This window comes from Equus caballus, chromosome 22, assembly GCF_041296265.1.
Source record: "Equus caballus isolate H_3958 breed thoroughbred chromosome 22, TB-T2T, whole genome shotgun sequence".
NCBI classification, from domain to species: Eukaryota; Metazoa; Chordata; class Mammalia; order Perissodactyla; family Equidae; genus Equus; species Equus caballus.
Window position 1 is genome coordinate 8,845,736 of NC_091705.1, and position 25,965 is coordinate 8,871,700.

At 39.9% G+C, this 25,965-nt stretch overlaps 1 protein-coding gene across 44 annotated transcripts in view; it reads left to right on the forward strand.

Annotated features, from left to right (window-relative positions):
• KIF16B (kinesin family member 16B) overlaps positions 1-25,965 on the forward strand; it is a 276,847-nt gene that overhangs the window by 84,077 nt on the left and 166,805 nt on the right. For 2 of the 44 annotated variants that reach the window (XM_070247109.1, XM_070247113.1), the window contains exon 1: positions 16,696-16,842. The exons of 39 other annotated variants lie outside the window; for them this stretch is intronic. The gene's annotated coding sequence lies outside the window, so the exon portion shown is untranslated. Of the gene's footprint in view, positions 1-16,647; positions 16,843-25,965 lie in introns of those variants that run through there. 3 more of the 44 variants (XM_070247110.1, XM_023626093.2, XM_070247127.1) reach the window with 3 other exon arrangements.

The following is a 25,965-nucleotide window of genomic DNA, read 5'->3' on the forward strand; positions in this document are numbered from 1 at the left end:
ATGAGACTTGCTTTTATGTAATTGTTCTATTGCCCTTTACTACAATAATGATTGTCGATAAAACAGATATATAAAATGTGCTCTTTGGCAAGGAAAAGAGGTCCAGACATGCAAAGTATTATTGTGGGTGTTGCATGTGAAGGAAGGAGCTGTAGAGATATAGTGATAGTTTTGTTCTCTTTCATCTGTGATGTGCTGTGTTGCGGATTTTTCTGAGACTGCTTTCTCTTTCCCTCTCTCTGAGGCCCCCTTTCTCCTCCCAGTGGATGTCCTGTGCCTCATGTGTCACCTTCTTACTGCTTCTTTCTTTAGAATGACATGGACAAAAGCCTGTCTACTCGAACTTCCTTGAGTTCTTCCTCATTTCAGGTGGTTGCGTAATTCAGGCTTTTGAAATATCTTGACATTTTATAATTATGTAAGTCTTACTGAGGTGACCTGGCTTTTACACTTGGATTTATCTCTAACTAATTTATCTGTAACTTTGACCAAATTATACACTCTCTCTCTCTCTTTTTTTTTTTTTGCTGAGGAAGGCTGGCCCTGAGCTATCATTTGTGCCCATCTTCCTCCACTTTATATGTGGGACACCTGCCACAGCATGGCTCACCAAGCAGGGCCATGTCTGCACCTGGGATCCGAACCCGTGGACCCCGGGCTGCCGAAACGGAATGTGTGCACTTAACCGCTGTGCCACTGGGCCAGCCCATATACTCTCTTGGTCTCTGTTTTTTTTTTTTTTAAAGATTTTATCTTTTTCCTTTTTCTCCCCGAAGTCCCCCGGTACATAGTTGTATATTCTTAGTTGTGGATCCTTCTAGTTGTGGGATGCCGCCTCAGCATGGCTTGATGAGCGATGTCATGTCTGTGCCCAGGATTCGAACCAGCGAAACCCTGGGCCGCTGCAGTGGAGTGCGCAAACTTAACCACTTGGCCACGGGGCTGGCCCCGGTCTCCGTTTTTTAATCATAAGTGGAGTGGGCTGGTCTAGGTGAGTTCTGAGGGTTCCTTCTATCTGAGAAGGGCTTGGTTCTTCCTCAGGAGACTACGAGGAATTATCCCTGTGGGCCCCACGTCTTGGGTGTGGGGACCCTGCCCTGTTTCTCTGTCTTCGGGGGTCCTCAGTGATGGCTTCTTTTTTGCCCCTTGCTGCTGGAGTTTTTGGATCAATCTTCGTTTTGAATGTGCCCTTGGAGCCTGTTCTCAGTCTGCACGTTGATGTATTACATACCTCAGAACATTACACAAATCATGAGTGTACTGCTTGATGATTTTCACAAACTAAACACACCCATGCGTCTTGTGACCAGGTGAAGAAACGGAACATTACCAGCCCCTCAGTGTCCCTGCCACACCCCATTCTAGTCCCTGCTCCCTCCAGGGGAGATGTCCGGCCTGACTTCTGAAAGCATAGTTTTCTTTATTCTGCTCTTAGACTTTATACATATGGAATCACAAGGAAGGTATTTTTTTTGTGACTAGCTTCATTTGTTCAGCATTGTGTTTGTGAGATCCGTCTGTGTTTTTTGCACATAGCTGTGTTCATTTTAATTGTCACATGGTATTACCTAATGTGGCTATATCATCATTTGTGTATTCATTCTACTCTTTGAGTTTGGGTTGTTTCCTGGTTCTGGCTGCTAGAAATAGTGCTGCCAAGAACCTTCTCATGTGTGTCTTTTGGTGAACGTATGTACGTGTTTCTGTTGGCTGTGTACTTAGGAGTAGAGTTGCTGAGTCTTAGAGTAGGTGTGTTTGCAGCTTTAGGAGAGACTGAAAATAGTTTTCCAAAGTGGTTGTATCCTTTACACTCATACCTGCCATGTATGGGAGGCCCAGGTGCTCCACCTCCTCAGCAACATTTGCTGTTTTGTCTTTTTTTCATTGTAGCCACTTTTCTTGGGTGTGTAGTGGTAACACATTGTGGTTCTATTTTGAGTTTCCTGATGGTATAAAAACTTCCAGTTATTTATTTATTTTTTCTGAGGAAGATTAGCCCTGAGCTAACATCTGCTGCCAGTCCTCCTCTTTTTTTGCTGAGGAAGTCTGGCCCTGAGCTAACATCCATGCCTATCTTCCTCTACTTTATACGTGGGATGCCTGTCACAGCATGGCTTGCCAAGCAGTGTGTAGGTCCCCACCTGGGATCCGAACTGGTGAACCTCGGGCCACCAAAGTGGAATGTGTGAACTTAACTGCTGCACCACCAGGCTGGCCCCCCAATTATTTTTAATTGGCCTCATTTTCTAAATGACTCCTCCTCAGACCCTTGTTATCAAGTGAGTTGTGTCACTATTTAATGTCCTGGGTCACTGGGCACTCCTCCAGCTTTCTCCAGTTTACTTCACTGTGTTTATGCATGAACTTGCCACCCGAGTCTTCTCAGATAGCTGTCACTCACTCAGTCATCAGCTTACCGCAAATGCCCAAGGGGGACCTTCTGAGACACTTGGGGCGTACCTGTGCATTGATCTGAAGGCAACCCAAATCTGGTCGGTTTTTGGGTCAAATTATCTTATTTTCTTCCTGCCTTCTTTGTTGAGTTTGACTATTCATTCTACTGGTCTTCCCTCACCCTCAGATCTTTTTAGTTGTGGCCTCCAAACCATAGCTGTTCCTTTTTGCCGGTTCAGAGTTCTTTCTGCAAAGTGAAGGAGTAATAACCATGATTGTAGTAGAAAACCCCAAGTGTATTTTAAATAGCTTCAGTCTCTTTCCTCTTCTTAGAAAACTTTTTCAATGAACATTCCTTGTAAACTAAACAAAGGCCTAAACTTATTCTGGTGGCAAAAACCACTTAACCAGAATGTTCATGAATCTTCTTTTTGAGCAACAAAGCCCACTTAAATTACCGTGATTTCTCAAGGTCTTTATTAAAAAGCTTAGGCATTACTTATGGTTTAGAAAGTGCAAGGTCGTAGTGGATTCGATTTAATGTGTCTTTGGTCCAGGTCAGGAGTCATCATGTGAACATCTTAAAGAGATCTTTGTGTATTCCACGCCGATTTCAATTCAAAATCCTTTGTTCCTGAATCTTATCTGAGCCCTGTCTTCCTCACAGTGCTGTGTCATTGTGTGTGGTTTAAGTAATTTAAAAAAATGCTCAAAGACATCTTGGAGATCATCTTGTTCATAGAACATAGAATGTTAGAACAAGGAGTCCAAGAAAGAATCTGGGCAAACTGTCTCTTGTTCCACCCTATCTTTTTTTTTAAATGAAGAAATCGAAGCCAAGAGAAATTAAATCACTTGGTCTTGAAGTTCTAGAGGTCGAACCAGGACTAGATCCTGTTTTCTCTCTGCTAATCCAGTGCTCTCTAATTATACTTTATTTATGTTTTGAAATGGTTTCCAAACACCTAGATTCTTAGTACATGGGATTTTACTTTGATGAAGAGAATATGGCCAGCCTGCATCCTTTAGAATATAATTTTAATATGTAAAATTTAGAGACAAGATTTAGCCCATGGCATACTTAAATCAGCAAACCATTCTATGATGGGCTTCATCTGCATTTAAATTATTCTCCTTCAGAGATTTTTGAAAGTTGGTTTTGAATAAAGGGCTTATATTTATGATTGTATTAAGCCAGAGTGCTTTTTGGTTAAATTTAACAGGAAGTTTTTTAATGTCTACAGAATCTCCTAACATCCAGTCTGTTGTTCATAAATAAAGATATGTTTGCATTTAAAACCAAAAAATTGGAGAACAAAAATGATTTCTTTGCCAACCAAGTGTATCTTATGAGGTATTTTAAATTTTGGATCAGAAGACAATTGACAATTGTCAATTCCAATTATGGAAAAAGCCATATATTTTAGAGTTATACATATTCCTATTTTATAATATGCAGTTAATGTAATGATAATGGAAAGAATGTTGTGCTACAGGGTGCATTTTAGTTTCTTAGCACTAGATGTCACTGCAGATGGGAGAAACAGGCTCTCTCCCTAGCGTTCGCTCCAGGGCCCTTGGAAGTGAAGTTGTCTGAAGGGACATGACAGGAATTGCTAAGTGGTCTTGGGTCTGATTACCGATTTCTGGATGCTGAATCTGTGTGAGAGATAAATCGTGAAGAACATGGTATAAGTAATGTCTTCTTGCAGCCAACTTGAGTATTGCTGCCGAAAGATGTAAATATACCTCCACGTTTCTGTAAGTTCTTTTCTCCGTTTTTAAAATAGTTTTTCTAAAGTTGCTTTGAGAGCAGAATACTTGGATAATACCGTACAGCTGAAAGAGTTTTCTTGGTCTGCCTCTGAGGCGGTCATTGTGATTAGCTTGCCACTGGAAAGCTTTCTTTGTCATTTGCTTACATTTGCCACTTAAAAGACTTTTCTTGTTATGTCATTTCTTTTTTTTACCTCTCCTTTCCCTCATTTTTAACTCCAGAAGTTCTTTTTTTTTTAAGTTTTTATTTTTTCCTTTTTCTCCCCAAAGTCCCCCAGTACATAGTTATATATTTTAGTTGTGGGTCCTTCTAGTTGTGGCATGTAGGATGCCACCTCAACATGGCTTGATGAGCAGTGCCATGTCTGCGCCCAGCATCTGAACCAGGGAAACCCTGGGCCGTTGAAGCGGAGCATGTGAACTTAACCACTCGGCCATGGGGCCGGCCCCTAGAAGTTCTTAAGAAAATTAAAATATACAATTCCTTGTTTTCTCTATCACCAGTTGTACGTTTGATAATATCCACTGCAGCGAAGTAACCTCGGCTCTTAGTGTAACAGATGCAGAATTCTCTGCCTTGGTTTCTGCTGTTTTATGGAGCCAAGAACCTTCATAGATGTTCAGGTTGAATTTTCTCCCAACTCCTTCCTTGTTTGTGTAGAAACAGGAAGAAGAAGGCACTGCCACAGTTAGTGACTGAAAGGCGGCCGAGAAGAACAGTTAAGGATGTGAACTCTGGAATCCTCGGCATGGCATGGAATCCAGTCCCTGCTGTGCTGGTTGCTAGCTGTGTGACCTTGGGTGACTTATTTAACCTCTCTGGGCTTCAGTTTCCTCACCTGTGAAATGGAGATAATAGTACCTGTCTTGGTGGATTGTTATGAGGATTAAATGAGTTGCTTGTGAAAACATTGAAAGCAGTACCTGGCACAAAATATTTTTATAAAAGGGCTTGTTAAATAAAGAACTGTAGTCTCAGGGACTATTCTGTGGGCACTGTTATCAATGCTAAATAATCCGTAGAATACTCAGTTTAGTTAGAGAGGGAAGGAGAAAAATCTTTTTTTCTCCTGCAAAGGACCTGGAGACAAACTGATGGCCATTGTTGTTACTTCATTCATTCATTTCACATTTCTGAGCATTGATTGGTGAGATTGTGTGAACATGAATGACTTCTCATCTGGTGGGGAAACCAGACTTGAAATGAATAATGAAATAAATTGCTAGAAGTGCTCGGTTAATAAGAATGAACTGTATCAGGGACGGATTTGGCAGATAATAGCCACCTGAGAGAAGGTGCCTTAAACCAGTGAAGGGTGTCCCGTTTTTCCTCGCTGAAGGGGAGCTGCGGAGCTGGCTGCTGGTGGCATGGATTAGTGGTTCACAGGTGCCAGAGCTGCGGGCTGTGTAATTCTCTTGGTTTTACCCTCATGGTTTCGAGCCGGTTTCTGCAACCACGTGATCATATCTGACTTAGTCAAGAGGAATGGGGAAGGGCAGTGGGCGTATGTCAGCTGGTTCACTCCTCTTTTTGGCCCTCCTCAGCAACTTTGGCTTATGTCCCATTGCAGAGCTCGTGCCTGTCATGTGGCCCCTCTGGCTGCAAGGAAAACTAGGAAATGGTTTCTTCAGCTGACACATTGCCATCCCTAACAAAACTGGGATTTTGTTCGTGAGGAAGAAAGGGGAGGTAGAAGGCCGTCTTGACCACAGGCACTCGCTGTGTGCCGGCCGCTCTTCTAAGCACTTTACATGTCGTAATTCATTAGACTCTCATAACAGTCCTGCCGTGTGGGTACTCCTTATTCTATTATAGGAAATGGAGGCTGCAGTAAATAAGAAACTCATTACACAGCTTGTGAGTTGAGTGACCAGGCTGGCCAGAAGTCAGTCTTAGGATTGGTGGAGACACAAAGGAGGGCTTGGTCAACAGGTCAAGCCTTCTGGAAGATGATAGTGAGGATGTCAGGAGGGGTTCAGAAAACAGTTGACCTTGAAGCTAACCATAGAAATGAGTTGATGTTAGGAATCCTGGCTTGAATAATAAAGACTTTCTGATGGCCTGAGCTCAGAAGAATCTATTACCCTGGGGAATTGGGGCTTTTGGGGAAACTGAGTGAGCTTGGAGCAAGGAGGTGGGAGGATGGAGGTGCCAAGGCGGGAGAAAGAGCATAGGTCAAATCATGGTGCACTTAATTTCCCCTTTAAAGCTCTTACTGCTTCGTTATGGCTTCGGGAAAAACACTCAGAGCTAACTTAAATTCTGAACATATATTCTGAAGACATTTTTCCAGTTTAGTTTCATTATCTGAGCCATCAGTATGTCTTTTGAAGTGTCTAAGTAGTATATGGAAATTTCTTATTCGTTTCTCTCATTTCACATTGAATTAATGACACAGAATGTTCAAAATGGATGGAGTCGTAGAGCTTATTCAACCTTTTCAGGCCGTAGTTGGGAGCATCTGAGGCCTGCATACGGTATTCCCTTGCTGAGTGATCTTCAGGATTACACAGGGAGTCAGTGTCTGAGTTTAGGTCAGAAGATGTTTTTCTGATTCCCAGTCCAGTGTCCTTCTGCCATACCAGTGTTTCCCAGAGTGTGTTCTCTAGTCCCTGTGCATCTCCTTCACAGTGCGCTCGTGTTACATTGATAGTTTGCAATTATGTGTTTAATATGTATCAGCGCTGGATTCTAGTTCTAGTCCTTAGTTCAGTGCTTGGCACTCAGGAACTATTTGTTGACAGATTTTTCCTGTGTTAATGCAGTTCCTTGAGAGAGAGAGAAATCTTTGTTCAAATAATTATGGGAAATACTGAGTTAAACAAAACTGGGCTTGTTTATAGAATGTTGGGAGAGCCTTTAATATACTCTTGTGCTCTGTGGCTCTGAGATGGATGTAGGCGAAAAATGATTGATGTGCTTAGTTTCTCAGAACCTGGAGCTCGTTTCTGTCCATCGAGTAGTGATATTCACTTGTGGTTAGGTTCTGAGGCTGGCCCACCAAGGTCTGTTTAGCTTGGGGAGTGAGGTGCCCTGAGATGATGACTTATGCAGTCCTTAGAGAAAGAATTGGTGTGGTGGTGGCACACAGAATAGGTCAGCAAGGGCAGCATGCCAAGTCAGTATGTTGGTGGTCAGTCCACTGAGAGGTTCTGGCTCCATCCACAGGGTGGCAAGAGCAAACGGCATGACATCACCATGGGGGAGTTGGTAATTCTATGACATCAGTCCTAACATAGGATTCAGGAAATGTTCCTCCAGAGTGTGTGGAGGTCTCTCCATTCCAGAGATTGGTTGAGGCTTTTACCTTTGTACCAATGAAGATTTCTTTGCTTTTGTAAAATTAGGCTTAAGTTATCTCTCCAGCTGTCACCCAGTAGAGCTTGGTGGTTTAGAGTGTTTGCTCTAAGCCTGTGAGTTTGGCATTAAAGCCTGGCCTCACCTCTTGTGACTTGGCCAAATTAATTAACCTTGATAATTCTCAGCTTCCTCTTCCTTAAATGGGGATAATAATCATTTCTGCCTCACTGGAGGAATGCATGTAAGAGGTAGTCTTTATAACTGCTTTGCACGGTTTCTACAAGAGAAGTTGGCAAACTTTCTGTAAAGCACCAGACAGTGAATATTTTAGGAACCATATGTGTATTACTATGTGAAAGAAGCCAGTCTGAAAAGACTATGTACTGTAAGAGTCCAACTCTGTGGCATTCCAGAAAAGGTAAAACTATGGAGACAGTAAAAAGATCAGTGGTTGTCAGAGGTTAGGTTGTAGGAGAGGGAAGGGTGAATCGGCGGAACCCAGAGGATTTCTAGGGCAGTACAATTATTCTACAGTGGTAGATACGTGTCAAAGCCCACAGAATGTGCAACACTAAGAGTGCAAATATTTTTTCCCAGTCTGTGGCTGATTTTCCCATTCTCTAGATGTTGTCTTTTTCTTTTCTTTTCTTTTTTAAAGATTTTATTTTTTCCTTTTTCTCCTCAAAGCCCCCTGGTACATAGTTGTATATTCTTAGTTGTGGGTCCTTCTAGTTGTGGCATGTGGGACGCCACCTCAGCGTGGCTTGATGAGCAGTACCATGTCCGCGCCCAGGATTCAAACCGACGAAACACTGGGCCGCTTACAGCGGAGTGCATGAACTTAACCACTCAGCCACCGGGCTGGCCCCCTAGACGTCTTTTTCAAAGTGGAAGTTTTTAATTTAATGAGATACAACTTAGCAATTATTTCTTTCATTGACAGTGCCTTTGGTGTTGTATCTAAAAAGTCATCACGGTACCAAAAGTCATCTAGGTTTTCTGCTATGTTATCTTCTGGGGGTTTTATGGTTTTCCACTTTCTATTTAGGTCTTTGATCCATTTTGAGTTAATTTTTGTGAAAGGTTCTTGCATGTTGTCTACTTTTTCCATTAAAGCCCGTAGCATATTAGTCATCATTTTTGAAAAGTCCTAGTCTGGTAATTCCAACTTTCCTGCCATAATGTGACTCTGGTTCTGATGCTTTTTCAGTCTCTTCAAACTGTGTTTTTCTTTTTCAGTATGCTTGTAATTTTTAGTTGAAAGGTGGACGTGTTGTGCTGTGTAAGAGGAAGTGCAGTCAGTAGGCCTGTGGGAATGTGGTGGTGAGGTTCGGGAGGAGAAGCATTTTGTAGTCCTGTGGTTAGGTCTCAGTCTTTTGGTGAGCCTGTGCCCCTGGACTGTGAGTCTCACGATGCTTCTCACTCATTCCCCCCACGTCCCCTTAGGGTAGGACGTGCTGGCTAGAGTGGACTGGAGTTGGATATTTTCCTTTCCCCAGGTAGGTTAGGTTCTCATAAGACCCCAGCAGATTAGGCTCTGGAAAAATAGTTTCTCCTAAGGGCAGACCTTGTTAAGAAGAACAAAATGCTCTGACATATTTCAAAATGGTTCCTTTTCCCCTCCTCCTGCTGGAAGCACCAGGCAATCTTTCTCTGATATTCACTATGAGGATGTGGTGGAGCTCCTGGAGGAGACCTCACAAAAGCTTGGGGACCTCCCTATGGCTAGGTCTCCCCGGAGTTTTTAACATCAGACTCGTCCACACTGAGCCTCTGCTAATTTGTCAAATTATCATTTGGGTTTTCCTACCCTGGCACTTTCTCACTGTGATCTGCTTTGGTAAGTTGTGATCCTCTGTGTCTGCCTGTCTATCCCTCCCATTTTGGGGGCAGCAATTGGCCCTGTGACCTTACTTCTCTGACAGATCTAACAAGAGTTGTTGGCTTTTCAGTTTTTTCAACTTTTTACTTATTGCTAGGATGGTGTGGTGACTTCCAAGCTTCTTACATGGTAGACTAGAAACTTGCAGTTAGGTCTCAGTTCTTTTTTTCTTTGAAATTAACCCCAGAATGGATTCTCATTCAAGCCCTCATCTGTGTTTAGTCTTGTTTTACCCATTATAATAATTTATATTTTTATTACAAAGCTATAGTAATCAAAACAGTGTGGTACTGGCATGTAAACAGACAATATAGACCAATGGAACAGAATTGAGAGCCCAGAAATAAGCCTACACATACATGATCAACTAATATTTGACAAGGGAGCCAAGAATGCCCAATGGGGAAAGGATAGTCTCTTCAATAAAAATGACGTAGGGAGAACTGGATGTTCACATGCAAAAGAATGAAATTAGACCCCTATCCTACACCACTTACAAAAATTAACTTGAAATAGATTAAGGACTTAAATGTAAGACCTGGAACTGTAAAACTACTACAAGAAGACATAGTGAAAAAGCATCTTGACATTGGTCTTTGCAATGACTTTTTTGGACTTGACACCAAAAGCAAAGGCAAAAAAAGCAAAAATAAGCAAGCGGGACTACATCGAACTAAAAAGCTTCTGCACAGCAAAAGAAACAATCAACGGAATGAAAAGGCAACCTACCAAATGGGCCAAAATATTTGCAAACCATCTATCTGATGAGGGGTTAATATCCAAAATATGTAGGAAACTCATACAACTCAATAGCAAAAAAAAATCCAATCAAAAAGTGGACCAGGGACTTGAATAGACGTTTTTCCAAAGAAGACTTACAGATGGCCAACAGGTATATGAAAAATGCTTAAGATCACTAATCATCAGGGAAATGCAAATCAAAACTACAAGGAACTATCACCTCACACTTGTTAGAATGGCTGTTAGCAAAAAGACAAGAGATAACAAATGTTGGTGAGGCTGTGGAGAAAAGGGAACCCTTGGGCGGTGTTGGTGGGAATGTAAATTGGAACAGCTACTATGGACAGCAGTATGGAGAGTCCTTAAAAAGGTAAAAATAGAACTACTATATAACCCAGCAATCCCAGTCTTGGGTATATATCCAAAGGAAATGAAATCACTATCTCGAAGAGATATCTGCATCTCCATGTTCATTGCAGGATTATTTACAATAGCCAAGACATGAAAACAACCTAAGAGTCCATCTTTGTATGAATGGATAAAGAAAATGTGATGTGTGTGTGTGTCCACAAAATGGAATATTATTCAGCCATTAGAAAGAAGGAAACCTCACCTTTTACGATGATATGGATGGACTTTGAGAGCACTATGGTAAGTGGAATAAGACAGGGAAAGACAAATACTGTATATACTCACTTATATGTGGAATCTATAAAAGCTGAACTCACAGAAAGAGTGGAATGGTGGTTGTAGGGGGCTAGGGGCTGGAGGCTGGGGGAACTGGGGAAATGTCAACCAAAGGCAACATACTCCCAGTTATAAGATGAATAAGTTCTGGGGATCTAATGTACAGCATGGTGACTATAGTTAATACTGTTTTATATACTTGAAAGTTGTGAAGAGAGTAGATCTTGAATGTGATCACCACACACACACAAAGGTAGTTATGTGAGGGGATAGAAGTGTTAACTAACCTTTATTGTGGTAATCATTTTGCAGTATGTATGTATATTGAATCATCATGTACATTTTGAACTTACATATGTTATATGTCAATAACATCTCAGTAAAGCTGGAAAAATAATTTCTATTTCAATATAAATAAGCCAAAAAAACTTCGCTTAAAACTGGTGCACTGGGAAACTCTGACTTCCCTGCCCTGCGCGTCTGAGGTGAGTGGCGCCGAGACCTCATGCTTTGTGTTGGGATCACTGCCGTATCGTCTGTTCAGCAGTAATTCTGTGTGGCTGCTGTGCTCAGAAGGAGCTGGGGATACAGAACAAGACAGATCTGGGCTCCACTTTCATCAAGCTTCCATCATTCTGATTATCCTTAAGTTCAAGGGAAAAAGAAAAGAAAGAAGTATAGGCAAATGATTTAATTGTCTATTCGTGAAGCATTCCATTTAGAATTTTTTTTTTAGTGAGAGAAAAGATCGATCTGCTTTTTTCAGACTGACCGTGTGAACTTGATATGTGATGTGATTAAGTAAATGTTGTGCACATACATAAATGTATGTTTTGGGTTCTTGTTGGAAGGCTTAAAAGTGATTTTTTCTCTCACCTTTATTTAAAATAATTTATCTAGAGACTTTGCATATGCATATGTGTTTGTGTATAGGAGTGTGTATAGATACAGCCACGTGTTTTAAAAGAGCAGGTATTAAAATGATTTAAAATCAAAGGTAATGCAAGGGCCCCCTGAAGTAGCTGACACAGTACTTTAGGGGTATGGGGAATGCCTTGCTAGTGGAGGACAGAGGCTGCATGATGGACTGAGGTTGTCTCACCACCTCCAACCATGCAAGAGGCTGGGGATCTAAACTGCATTAGCAAGGAATCTTTTTCTTATTGAAGAACCTCTTGACTTCCCATTCATTATGGTTAAATACCAGTGCCACCTCCAGCTCTTTGTGGAATTGTTTCTGATTTTATCTTGAGGCAGAGAATACAGTAGAATAAATGACTCCTTGAAACACTTTTTTGTCCCAGTGTTAAGCATTTCTTTCTTCTAGGAGCTGGAAATGCTTTCCCAGGCTTGTGTTAATCCTCGTGAGACCACTTTTGCAATAGAGCAAGAGTCCTTATCTCTTCTACGTGTATTTTTAAATAGATGGAAACCTGCATGAAGCATCCAACAGTTAAATGATTTATCAAAGGTCGTTCCTGGAATTCATGGTGGTTATGACCTCGCCTCCTGGCCTCTCTTCATATAGTCCAAAGTTCAACCCATCTGGTCTCTCGTGTCTGATAAATGTTCAGCTTGAACAGCTTCTCAAAGAGCAGGGAATTACTCTCTAACCTTTGGTAAATGACATTTTATTTCATTTTGAATACCAACACTTTTTGCCTGACTGTCGTGTGACATTGTGGTAGGCATTTGGGGTACAGGTATCAAAGAGTAAACAAAGGAAATCAGAGTCCAATTTATTTGAAGAACTTAGTGCCAGGGTGCCACAGGGAAACCACTCAGTCTGGAGCTGGGAGTGCATGCCTATCATAACTGTACCCGTGCTGGGGACGGGAAGGCAGAGGCCTTCTGACTTCTTTACTTGCATATGTGCTAAAGACATTTTGCAAAACTCTGCACTCCCTTGCACATCTGTAAGCTGGTATCTAACTATGGTTTATCACACGTTTAACATTTGCACAAGACGGAATTTTTGGTGGATCTTAAATGTTGATTTTTTTTTTTTTTTTGGTGAGGAAGATTGTCACTGAGCTAACATCTGTTGCCAGTCTTCCTCTATTTTATATGTGGGATGCCATCACAGCATTGCTTGATGGGTGGTGTGTAGGTCTGCGCCTGGGATCCGAACTGGTGAACCCTAGGCTGCTGAAGCAGAATGCACGAACTCAACCACCACACCACCAGGCCAGCCCCTAAATATTGATATTTTAAAATAAAATTTATGTGAGTGTTTTAAATGAATCCATTGGAATCTAAAACCACAGGGATTCAGCATCCACCATATCCATGTGAAAATAAATTAAAGGTCTCTCTCTTGAACTGTTGGAAATATTACATCATTCTCTTTTCTCCTTGAACCCATATACCCAATTTTCCCTACAGAATTTTTTCCTAGTTTAACCTATTTTTGTGCTTGGATGTTTTTCTTTGATCATCGTATCATAATCCCTTATAATAAAACCATGCAAATAAATTGAAATGTAATTAAAAGTATTTCCCATAACCATGAGGCTGTAATTATTAGGAAAATTTCTTCCAGAGTGAGTTACCATTATAATTAATAGTGGTGCACACTTTATCAAAGCAACATAAGTATTAAACATTTTGATAACTAATTATTAAACATTAAAAATGCTATTAGAAATGTGTCATTTAACAAAATGTATAGGACTTTCCCCTCAATTGAATGACTGTTAATAGGGACATTGATAGAGGGGCACAGATTTACCCTTGATAAACCTTCTCACATAGATGAGTCCATGGGAACGGGAGGAGAGTTGCTTCAGCAGTGTCCTTCACTTCTTCAAAATGGTGTTAGGTCATAAGCAAAAAGTCACGTGGTAATCTACCATCAAAAATCACTGCTCATACTCTGTGTGCCGACAACTTGAGATTTGGTCCTCCTTCAATTTTGTTTAAAGTCAAGAACTGGAAACCACCTGACTTCCAAAAAGGCTTTGTTACCCACTCATTAGAATTATTCACTTTCTCAGTTTCTGGGAAGTTTACCGAAGAAGGCTTTACCTTCAATTATCATAAGACTGTCACTCATACCTGTTGCTTTTTGACCTTAAGGCACCTTCTTAAATTCCGTACACTCTGGAAAGGTTGAGAATGCAATTTTGTATTATTGGCCTTAAATGTATTTTTGTCTCTATATTGTGTGTGTGGGTATGGGTGTGTCTGTGCAAGTGCACATGTGTGTGGTGAAAACCATGGAGCTGTAGAGTTATTGTCATTCCAGTTAGAAAAATCAGGCTTTTTGTTGAAAAAATCTGACTTCATTTCAAACAAATATGTTAATATGCAGTTCTCTGGCATCTGTGTCATTTCCGTTTTCCAATTCTCTGATAGTTAGATGGGGAGAGCTAAGACAGTGCCTTACTGTGACTTTGCTAACTTGAAATAAGGACACTGTTGTTGCCTCTGTTTGCCTCATTGTCAAGGTACTGTAGTGTGTCTAAATTCAGAGCGTCCCAGCACAGGCCAAAATACCCGGATTCCACCACCAGGTTTGTCCTTAACAGAAATGTGTGTAAGATAGGGAAGGATGAGAAGTACTATTACGTGCCTTGATTAAGGAGGCTTAGGTTTAAACCAAATATTCCAGTTTTCTGTTTGTTTGGTGCTTTGAATGCACTGTAGGAAAATTAGGGTGGGGAGCAGGTATGTCTTTCTGTTGTAAAAAGAAAGAAGAATATCTGTGAACAAGGAGGTGGGAGAGAAGAGCAGAGTTGGGAATGGCGGGCCCTGCAGGCACCGTCTCAGGCAGATCCATTTTAGAAAGCGTCTGAGCGGGAACTGGAGATCTGGAAATTGATCCCCTTAAATCTGTGCATGCTTAATATCCTCTGGAAGTTTCCATCCTTAGAAGACTTGTGGTTTGAGGCTCCTGTTTGTGGGCAGTGGTTCTTAAATACCTACCTTTGTTTTAGTAGGCCAGAAACTTACTAAAAATTTGTCTTTTTTGTAATTCTTCTGAGCGTATGGTGCACAATTCTGTGAGTTTTTGTTTTTATAACTAACACTTACTTGTTAGCAACTTAGGTCACTAAAATTTGGTATCTGTAAGGGTAAATTGAGAATTACTAATGAGTATTTCATTAAGAAACGTGTAATTTCAGCACGAGCTTTTCTGTCAGTCAGTGGGTCCTCAACGGGGGCTTGAGTTGGTGGTGGTTTTCAATTATTGATATTCTTGAATTTTATAAATTCAAATATGTAAATTATGTAATATAAAGTGTAAATTCCCTTTAGTTTGACTTTGTTGTGATGCATATATACTTCATTTTGTGTTTAATCTTTTCCTGTATATTGATGGGTAAAACAGGCCTGTTGGTCTTAAAGAGTTGATGTGATTTTATTTCTTTCCTACTTGTAGATTTCTTTTTCCTCAGAAAGAGGAACTGATAGGTTTCCCTGAGTTTCTGGCTTCTTAAGTGGGTAAAAGAAGAAAAAAGATTGGAAATTACTACTAAGAGGAAAAAGAAATCCTTAAAATATATCCTATGTCTTTCTCATTACTAATTTTGTGTTTTTACATTTGTCTTTCTTTTGTTAGATGTGTTAAAGGTTTCCTTTTCTTTTATTCCTTGGTATCTTCAAGTCTTGTGTTTGTTTTTTGTCCTCAAAGTATTAATTTCTGCTTGTCCTGTTTCCTTATTCTCCTTCTTTTATATTTTTAAAAACTTTATTTTTATGCCTTTTGTATAAAAATGAAATTACTTAAGGCTATGCATTTTCCTTTGAGTATGAATTTGGCAGCATCCTATACATTTTGATATGTAATATTTATATTTTCATATAGGTTTTCTAAAAGTTGATAGTTTTTTTCCTTCGTTGTCTCAATAGATATTTAGGAGAATGTTTGTTTTTAACATTTCCATGCGTTGTTGATGTATGTTGGGATTTTAATTCCAGACTATTGGTTTATTATTACACTCTTTTTTCAAGGTCTGTTTCTTTCAACATTTCTTTCTATATCTAGGCTTTATTTAGATTAAACTCAATGCTTCTAATCTTCATTGCTTCCCACCAGCTCATTGACCACTGGCTACCCCATCCTCTCTTCCTTTTGCTTTCTGTCTGGATGAATGGAGGGACTGTCCCTGGGATGTTCACAGCTTTTCTATGTAAATGGCAGCCGAATAGCCCATAGGGCCCATGTTTTTCTCAAAGCTTGAACATGCTCTGTTTTCTTCCAAATCCTAGAGTTGAGGAGAAATCTTAGACCATTTTTGCTACTTGAAGCCAACCTGCATTTAATTTTTATTTGTACTTCTTTGTGGCATTATCTATTTATCTTCAAAGCATATTACCGTGAGATGTGCCAGGCATTGATCACCTCAGTCTCCTTCTGTCTGGATTCCTAACAAAATCAACTTGAAATTTCCATTGTATAGATGTTGCCTTTTCCCCCCTAGTACTTTTCTTTATTTTCCTCATTTTTGTTGTATCCTATTATTCTTTTAAACTTGGCATTTATGGGTGGAGAAGTGAGACACACGTCTGTTTGACAGTTTCAGCTATCTTGAATATAACTGAGCACTAAAACAGCCCTTTGAGTACTGGTCAAAGTCAAAGGAAGGCTGTGCACACACCTTAAGAAGGGCTTTTGAGCTTCCCAGCCCACAGGAGATTAGCAAGAAGCAAATTAGAAGTGGGATAGGAGCTGTGAGGAGCAGGCTCAGATAGCAGGGATAAATGACAACCTGCCAGTTTTAGAAAAGGCACAATAATTTAAACAAGTCCAAGCACTTTGACGGCCCCCTGGTTTAGGATGAAAGCAGCCTCCACCCCACCTTCCAAAGCCCAAACTGAACGAAGGCAGATGTTGAGTTCTGTGCACGAGTCATTTGAAGTCATAATGGTGCCTGAGAGTCCCAGCGGTCGAGGACAGTGTGCTCTACTCAGGAGACAGCAAATGTGCTGTTCCTTTTAGGAAAATTGCCCTCGAATGTAATTGCATTTGAGAAAATGGTTTAGAGCTTTTTAAAAGAAGCCTGGGCTTTCAGAAAATTCTTTGGTGGACAATACCTGACACCCACCCCCAGCCACGGTATTGGTTAAATATGATCTTAGTGGATAGTTTTAATATTTTATGTTCATGTCCTCTCTCTGCAGTTACAAGCTTCTTGAGGTCAGGCACTACATTTCATGCTTCTCTGTATTACTCAGGGTAGGTAGTCAATAAATATTTGTGTATGATAGTCTTGGTGATGAGGGCATAACTCTCAAAAGTCAGAAATATCTGTATGCCTGTAATTAAATTTATATTAAATTAGTTTGGCAGGAAATCATGACTCCAGGCACTTGTTAAAAAAATGATAGTCATATAAGTATTAGAATTGGTGAATGGGGAATTGATGTTTGCTTAATATAAGTTTTAAAAAGACTTCTGATTTGATTAATGTTCATGGTTAAAAGAAAGCTGACTGGATATTAGTTGTATTATGTTTCATTGGGAAGTGAATGAAATTGCCTTTCAGAATAATAAGAAAACTAATACCTTCCATAAATATTGCACCTTTCTTCAAAAGAATTCAAAGCACTTTCCGGAAATCATCTAATTAATCTCTTTGGCTTTCCTGCAGAGTGGCTGGTGGGGCGTGCTGTGGGTGTGCATGTGCGTGTGTGCACATTTGTATGTGGATTTCCTCCCTTCCTCCTTTTCTCTCTCCCTCCTTTCTTTCACTTTTCATTTCATCTAACGTAAGCTATTTTCTGAAGCTAATCTTGGCTAGAAAGTAGTATTTTGTTATATTAACCACATTTATTCATAAAGACAGAGTTTTCTGGGAAAAGTACAGCATATGCTACCCATACACATCAGACCATTATTGAAAAATTGATATCAGAAATGCTGTTAGAACATGAGTTTCAGCAGTGGCTTCCTGTTTTGACTCTTATCCTAGAATTTGATTTCTTAATAACTGCTTTTATTATCATGCTCACCTTTGGATGAGCAATTGCCTAGGTGACAGAAGCGAGTCATTGATTGGAAGAGTGAAGAACTGTGAGAAGGTGAGGTTATTCCTGATTTAACATTTTCTTTTCATGTGGAGCAGCTATGTTAATGTTTCGTCCTCTCTGCTGGCCTTGCTCACTTGGGCAGTTGTGGATGCTGCATCTGTCATTTCCTTTAGCTGCTCTTCATCGTCGGCAGCCTCAGTGCCTTTGTGGATTGCTCTCACAGCAGCTGCGTTTTGGCAGGCAGTAATGTGGCTCACAGCAAACCTACACTGTTTGATCTGGGTTGGGGCAGAATCTTTAATGGATTTCTTGATTGATTAAGGTAGAAGGGCCTCACGAAGCCAAAAGAAAACTATTACCACCCCCCTCCACCTCCTGAAACACTGATTTTGAGCTTTCCTCTTGGTTGTGCTTTACTTGGGTAGTGCAGGGTAGTGTTTTTTCTTCCTAGAAGAATAAAAGTATCTTACATCCAATTTTTTTTTTTTTTAAAGATTGGCACCTGAGCTAAGGTCTGTTGCCAATCTTCTTTTTTTTTCTTTCTTCTTCTCCCCAAAGCCCCCCATTACATTACATAGTTGTATGTTCTAGTTGTAGGTCATTCTGGTTGTGCTATGTGGGACGCCGCCTCAGGACGGCCTGATGAGCCCTGCCATGTCTGGGCCCAGGATCTGAACCGGCGAAACCCTGGGCCGCTGCAGTGGGGTGCAAGAACTTAGCCACTCAGCCACGGGGCCGGCCCCCCATCCATCTTTTTTTTTGTGATCTTGAACCAGTGATGCAGATGTGGATAAGCCAGGAAGCTTTCCTTGATTATCATCATGCCCTGTTTCAGGACCTTGTCCGTGTCAAGGGAGAGTTCCTTATCTGGGGGAGGCCTTCCTGTGACTCCTTATTAACACCTTGAGCTGGAAGTTTCAAGATTGCATGAGGCAGACACCTTTCAAGACATTATTCATAGTCCTCTTTGTTTTCTACCCAAATAAGGCTAGACAGCATTTGCGGAGGACCTGCTCAGCTGTTAAATGAATATCTGATTATAAATCACATTCAGGCTTTTCGTGGATGAGGCAGAAAAGGCTTCAAAAGGCAGAGGGTGTTCGGAACTCTCTTAACCCCCACCTCCCGTTTTAACATCTCATGGACCAGAAATGAAAGGTTGTGGTGACATTAAATTGTAAGTCCATAACTTCATTTGAGCAGTCAGCCATTGAGTTTTAATTATTAGATAAACAGCGAATATGATTTCTGGGCTGAGATATTGCTTACAGAAGTTTTGCAGCATTACATGTTTTCTGCCTTTTTCTGAGTATGTATAATTGTCATTTAGCAACAGCACCCGTAGATTTAGAAATATTAAGTTGGTGGCACAATTTGCTTATTTTTCTTTTGTTTTCACAAAAAATGCAGCACTTGCATGGCATGTCTCTAAGAGGAATTTGACCTGAGGTCTCCCAAAGTTAAGGACTGTTTATCAGTATTGTCAGCAAGAGTGAGAAATTGCTGGGATTCTGACCATATTTGTCTTGCTTAGACTAGCTTGTAAATGAGAGTAGCTGGAGAGGAGGATGAGGAGGGGGAATTATCCTCACTTGTTTCTGTGTCTTGATTTGATCCATGGATGGAATCTTCAAGCATCATAGATCTGTTCCTACCCTGTGGCTTTAGAAATAGATGGTTCTACCCTTGAAGCCTAGAGCTGAGTAGTGAGGCAGGTCCTTCCATGATGGGATGAGCCTTGTCTACTCCACAGCATTCATAGCTCACTAAAAATGGTAATCAAGTTGGGGTTTTGTCTTTCCCCAGCCAACTGTGGCAAAAAACATAGGGACAGGATCTATGATCCGTGGTTCTGGGGGAGGATGTGGTATCGAGAGGTAGCAGAGTGTAGTGTTTAATGTCACGGTCCCTGAAGTCAGGTTACTTAAGGTCCAGTCCTAGATGTACTATTTACCAGTTGTGTAATTTGGGCGAGTTACTTGTGTTTCAGCTGTTATGATATTAGCCATCTCTTTTAGTGCCTATCTTTTTCAAATTCTTTGGGATTACAGTATGGGGCTCAGGGGGCTCCACCTTCCTTCAGGACCTATTGGTTAAAAAGCACACAAATTGTGTATGTTTTGGAGTAAAGCATTCATGTGTGTACGCATGTTTGTGTGCGCGCCTTAACTGGAATAAGAAAAACAGTGAGACTGTTTTTAGCAAGATCGTTGAAGGCCTTTTCTTTCTGCATTTTTGTTTTAAAGAAAGAAGAGCAGTCTACTGCAAAGACATCAATGTCAGTTTGAATTTGAGAATTTAAGCGTTGCAGAGCTGTGTATTCCAAATCAGGCCTCCCAGAGGAAATGTGAATCTGCCGTGTGTTTGTGCGAGTGAAATGTGGTGAGTTAGATTCTAGATACCTAGAAATCTTTCCCTAGATTAGATCAGACCATCAAAATTATTTGCCTGGATGAGATCGTAGTAGCTCCTAGGAGAGCTGCTTTGATTGAGCTAACTTTCGGCAATATCCCATCAGCCTCTATTGAAGGACATTGTAAGAAATGCCCTGGAAAGCGGTTGCCACCTTCACGCTGAGGAGTCGTTAAGGACTAGACTGTGGGAAGCCATCTCCTGGGGTTAGGGAGGGTGGGCACTGTGCTGAGGAGAGGTTTTGTTTTTAACTCAGACGCTGTGAATCATGAGACAGACGTGTTCCCTCTTTGTATTGGCAGATATATTTAAGGTCAGAGGCTTGTCCCACCCTAAAAGAATGTCGATGTAGGACTTCCTGGCAGTTGGTTTGTAGTCCGTCCTCACTCCTTAATTTAGCCTACTGCCGTTTTCTCTTGTTCTTTTCCCCCTTTATTTTTATTTATTTATTTATTTTGGTTTTTGTCTCTGTTATATGCAGACAGTTGTTGGGCACTAGAGTGGAAATAAGAAAGAATATACGTTGTCACTTTAGTTCCCATGAGCCATTTACTTCTTGGTTTTGACAACAGTTGATAATTCTTGCCTGAATCAATGGTTTCATTAGAAGTTGCAGAATAATGATTTTCTAATTTTACCATCCTTTGCGCTTTGTTAGCCAGCACTGTTCTCTGAAGTGGAGCTTCTCCTGTGACCAGGTCCTGTTTAGATCCTCTGAAAAGGCAGGATAAATGCTTCATTTTTTTTGCCTTTAGTTATCATATACTTTAAGGTAAGGAGTTGATTTCATAGTTACATCAAATGATGACAAATAAGAGGGTTTTTTTTTCTTTCTGGCTTTTCCTCTGATGATGATGATGATGATTATAGAATTTTGGAATTTCCTGGATTCAGTGTGTTTCAGTCAACTACAATCATTATTCTTTTTGATGTACAAATTCTCACAACTTTGTTCAGTGGCTGTTTTTAACCTGTGTCCCTAACACCTTAGAAATCTTTGAAAACTTTCTTGTTTTGTGCCAGAACAAGATGTCCCTGGTACGTGTTGAACCTTTTCTGTCTGAGAGTTGAAATTAGCCGTTTCTTTAGGGAGTTCTGGTTCATATCAGTGAGGAACAGCATTAGAGACCAACCTCCAAACATTGGGGTGCTCACTGCTGCTGGGGTGCCGTGGTTCTGAGCCATGTCACAAATACCAGCTCCGTATTTAGCTTGCTTGAGTTCATAATTATACATCTTTTTCCCTTAACTAAAAATCTTGACTCCTAAAACTATTAAGAAATTATTTATTTAATTCTGTGTATTATTTGATTTATTTGAAAACTGTTTCAAAACAGCATACTAATAACTAATATTAAAACTACTAAATGAAATTTTAAATAAATTTGTAGAGTCTTTTGTCCTCAGAATGCTTTCTATTAAGGAAGATATGTAGTCAGTGCAGTGTTATAAATTCACTTGAAATAATGATTATGTTTTCACTTTGATGAACACTTGGATTCATTTATTTAAGTTTATTTTCACTTTTAGCATTTAAAAATTTTAAATTATATATATTTACCTATTATGTGTTATACATAAATAAAAATTCTATATGTGTGTGTTTATGTATACATGTGTGTGCATATATAATATATATTGCATTTATGTAATTCTACAGCCTAAATCAATATAGGAAGGTGCATAGAGATAAATCTTACTTTTATCCTTGCCCCCATAAGTAACTTATTAGTCACTTGCTTATCTTTCAAGTTTTTCTTTTGAAAAATATGAATAATATGAATATGCTTTTGAGAAACAAACATAAATATATATTTTTATTCTCCACACTTGCTCCAAAAAATAAGACAAGAAAATGTATGCATTATTCTTCATCTTGTTTTTATTCATTTAGCAATATATCCTAGCTCTCCTTAGAGGTATCCCTCCCTTTTTCTTTTTCTTTACAACTGCACAGTACATCATTGTATGGATAGATATACTGTATCCACTGTAGATTGCCCCAAGGTTTCTCTATTGCTGGGCATTTTGTTCTTCAGTCTTCTGAAGTATAAACAGTATCATAAGGAATAACTGAATAACTCGTATGTGTATGTATTTGTGTGTGAAAGTCATTTCTTACTTTTTCCTACGAATTCATAGGATAGAATTCCACAGGTAAAATTGCTGAGTCGAGGATAAATTAATCTGTAATTTGCGAAGATATTGCCAAATTCTTCTCCATAGGGGTCGTGCCATTTTGCTTACTCCACAGCCTCTCAATAGAGTATGTTGTCAAGCTAAACTTTTGCCAGTCTGATAGATCACAAATGGATCACAACAGTTTTCATTTGCATTTCTCTAATGAGTGAAATTAAGAGAATGTTTTATTAAAGGGCCAATTAATTGTATTTCCTTTTCTGTGAATTATCTGTTTTTATAAATTTCTTATTTTTCTATTGGCTTTTTAGTCATTCCCCTTCCCTGAATTTCTAGGGATCTTCATGTGCTAACCCTTTGTCAGTAATATACATTGCAAATATTTTTTCCCCAATTTTTAATGTCATTATGTGGTGTGTGTCTTTATACATGAGTTATGTGGAAATTTGTGTTTGTGCTTATAAATTGTGTGTGTGTGTATATGTATATATAAAGCATATAATATAGTCATATAGTTTTTATGGTCAAATTTACTAAATCTTTTATGGTGTCTGGATTTTGAATCATAATTAGAAAGGCTTTCTCTACTTTGAGATTATGAAGGAGTAAGTATAGTGTATTTTTTCATAGCATCTGTATAGTTTTATATTTTACATTTAAATCTTTGATCCACATATAGCTTATCTTGTGTAAAATATGTAAATTATGGAGTCAGCTTTATCTTTTTCTAAATAGCTGTTCAGTTGTCACACCACATATATTTAAAATTGATCGTTACGTGACTGTTTGATATGCCGTCAGTTGTTAACTTCCCACGTATACATAGATCTATCTCTGAACTTTTCGGCCTTCTCTTTTGGTCGTCTATTCATTCAGCTATGTCACACGGTTTACGTTATTTAATTCTGTATTGTTTAATGTCAAGATCATGACCCCTACATAGCTCCTGTGGTTTGTGTTTGTCTTGTGTGCTATTGCTCCTGACTTTATTTTGAATCCGATGGATTTTGTGTTAGGTGTCTCTTGTACCTGGCACAGAAAAAAGTTTTGCTTTGCTAATCAATCTGAAAGTCATTGAATTAAGCCTGTTTTTACATTTTGATACAGCCAGTATGATTGGTTTAGTTCCGTGGTGTTAACTTACACATTGCTTATGTATGTATATGTGTGTGCATTTTAAAGCATCTTCCCTATGTTTTCTGTTAGCTTACCAATGTGTTTTTGTACTTCCATTTTTTAGGGAGGGCTGTACTTTTCTGTTGTGTTAAGTTACTTCTATGTCATTAGAGTCACGAGACTCTCAGTCCCCTTTTCCTTTAGTTTAGAGCATGCCTGTTGGTCCTCTGCAATGAGCAACAACAAAATTAATTTGTAGTTTCTTCCAGTTTCCTCTCCTCTTCCACTTCCACTTTGGGTCACTTGTGTAACATACCTTAGTGTTTAACTTTGTATCCTTAAATAAGGTTTATCAGCTTAAAATGCCATCCTTTCTGCCTCTGCTGTTCCTATGAGATGGCCTCTGAGTTGTGCTGTTGCTGCCTTATCAGTGCATTAACCATGCATTAACATTTACATGCTATTCACAGTCATCTTTATTCCCAAATTTGTTGAAGTCTTAGTTCTACAGTGAAATATTTTATGGGTCTTCATCACTCCCTCTTGCTGAAGTTTCTCTCATCTCTTGGTTAGATAAAGCTTGTCCTCTGTAGATTTCTCTGGAGGATCTCTCAGGAAAAATACTCCCTCAAAGCATACGTACCTGGTTCATTCATTCTTTCCTTGTGGGCGCTGCTCCATTATTTTCTGGCATTGGATTGATGTTAAAGTCAGTTGCCAACCTGATTTGCTTTCCCATAGAAGTGACTTGGTCTTTTTGACTGGCTGCTCAAAAGATTCTTCATCTTTCATTTTCCTAGTGCATGTCTTGGTGTTTCCAGGTGATTAGAGTGCTGTCCAATTCACAGTTTGGAGCAGGGATTGGTAACTTTTTCTGTAAGGGACCAGAGAGTGGTCACCTTTGTAGGCCATGTGGGCCCTGTCACAGCTACTCACCTCTGCTGTTGCAGTGTGAAAGCAGCCATGGATGATACATACACAAATGAGCGTGGCTGGGTTGGGCCACTGGGCTCCATTTTGCCAACCCCTGGTTTAGAGTCTTTATTTCAGTGACATCTGCTTGCATTAGATTTCAAATATTGGATCTGTTTGTCAACAAAAATCTCTGGAATACAAGAATTTAGTTAGGAAAGCTTTATTGTTTCTACAGTTTGCAAACTGGGGAGACGTAGTCTTTGGCAGCAAAATGGAAGTACGCTCCGGGAGAACAAGGGAATGGGGCTGCTTTTATAGAAAAATTTCCCACCCAGGTACTCAGTTCCTACCCAGGTTCCCACTCAGGTCTGCTTATGCAAATGAGGGATGTAAGTCTTCTTAGTCCTGATTGGTTGGTGCGGGTTAGTTTTATTGGTTAGGTCCAGGTGGCTGTTAGGGACTTCTGTAAAATCAGAAACTTTGGCGGAGTCAAACACTTGAGTGTGTTCTGTGGTTTTCTAAATACAGAGTATGTGACTGCGGTATCCCAGTCCTGTCATGGCCATTTGACCCCATTTTGTTTTTAGGTTAGACACAGACAGTCCATCTGGTTCTCAGGGGTCTTTGATTTCATTCTATTCTACGTTTTCCATTGTTTTAGTTTTCTTATTTGGAGATATATATGTATGTGTGTGTGTGTGTGTGTGTGTGTATTTTTCCTTTGACTACTTTTGTGTATCTGTCACTTTTTGTTCTATCCATCTATCTATCTCTGTTTCATTTTCATAGCTTTTCTCATTTCGATGCTTTATGTCTTTTACTGTGCTTTCTAGGATTTCTGTTTGCCTGTGTGTTCTTTGTACTCTAATATTCATTTCTTGCTTTTTTTTCTTTTTTCATCCTTCCTGAATTCTGTACATTTTCTTCTCCCCTCCTTCTGTTGTCTTTGACTACTCGGAGTGTTTTATCGCAACTTCTAGCTTTGCAGCTATATTTTTCTGGTGAATTTTCTTCTGTGCTGCTGAGAAATAATTTTTTTTTTCTTATAGTGGATATGGCAGTCTTGCTCACTTTTTTGTTCCTATTTGAATTATTTGTGTTTTCCTGAAGTATTTCCTAGCAGGAGGGTCCTGTGAGGGTGGAAGGCTTAGAGCGTCCTTCCCAGTTTCTCAGCGTGAGAGGTCTGCTGCTCCTACTGGAGTGGGCAGTTTCTTTGTTACACGGTACTCACTCTTTTATCCCTTTCCATACCTTTTCCCTCTGCTTCACCAGTGCTTCCTGCTCTACTCTGTTCTTCTTAGACCTGCTCAGGGCAGTTCCCACAAGGGGTGAGCACCTCTCCTTCTGGCGGTGAATATTTTCTTGCTGGTGTTTTGTGAGTCTGCTACTAACAATGTCTCTCACTTCTCACCCTCCCCTCATTCCTCCTCATCATATGCTCTCCCCTGCACACAGTTGTCATTTCCTGTGTCATCTATTCTATCGATTTTGTTTATTCTTCTAGTTGCTTTTCATGGTTTTTGGTGGGAAGATTCAAGTGTGGGCAGTCTCCATACTCCTACCAGAACCTGGATAGAGCCTGTGCATTCTTTTTAAAATAGGTAAATGTGGCGGGGCCAGCCTGGTG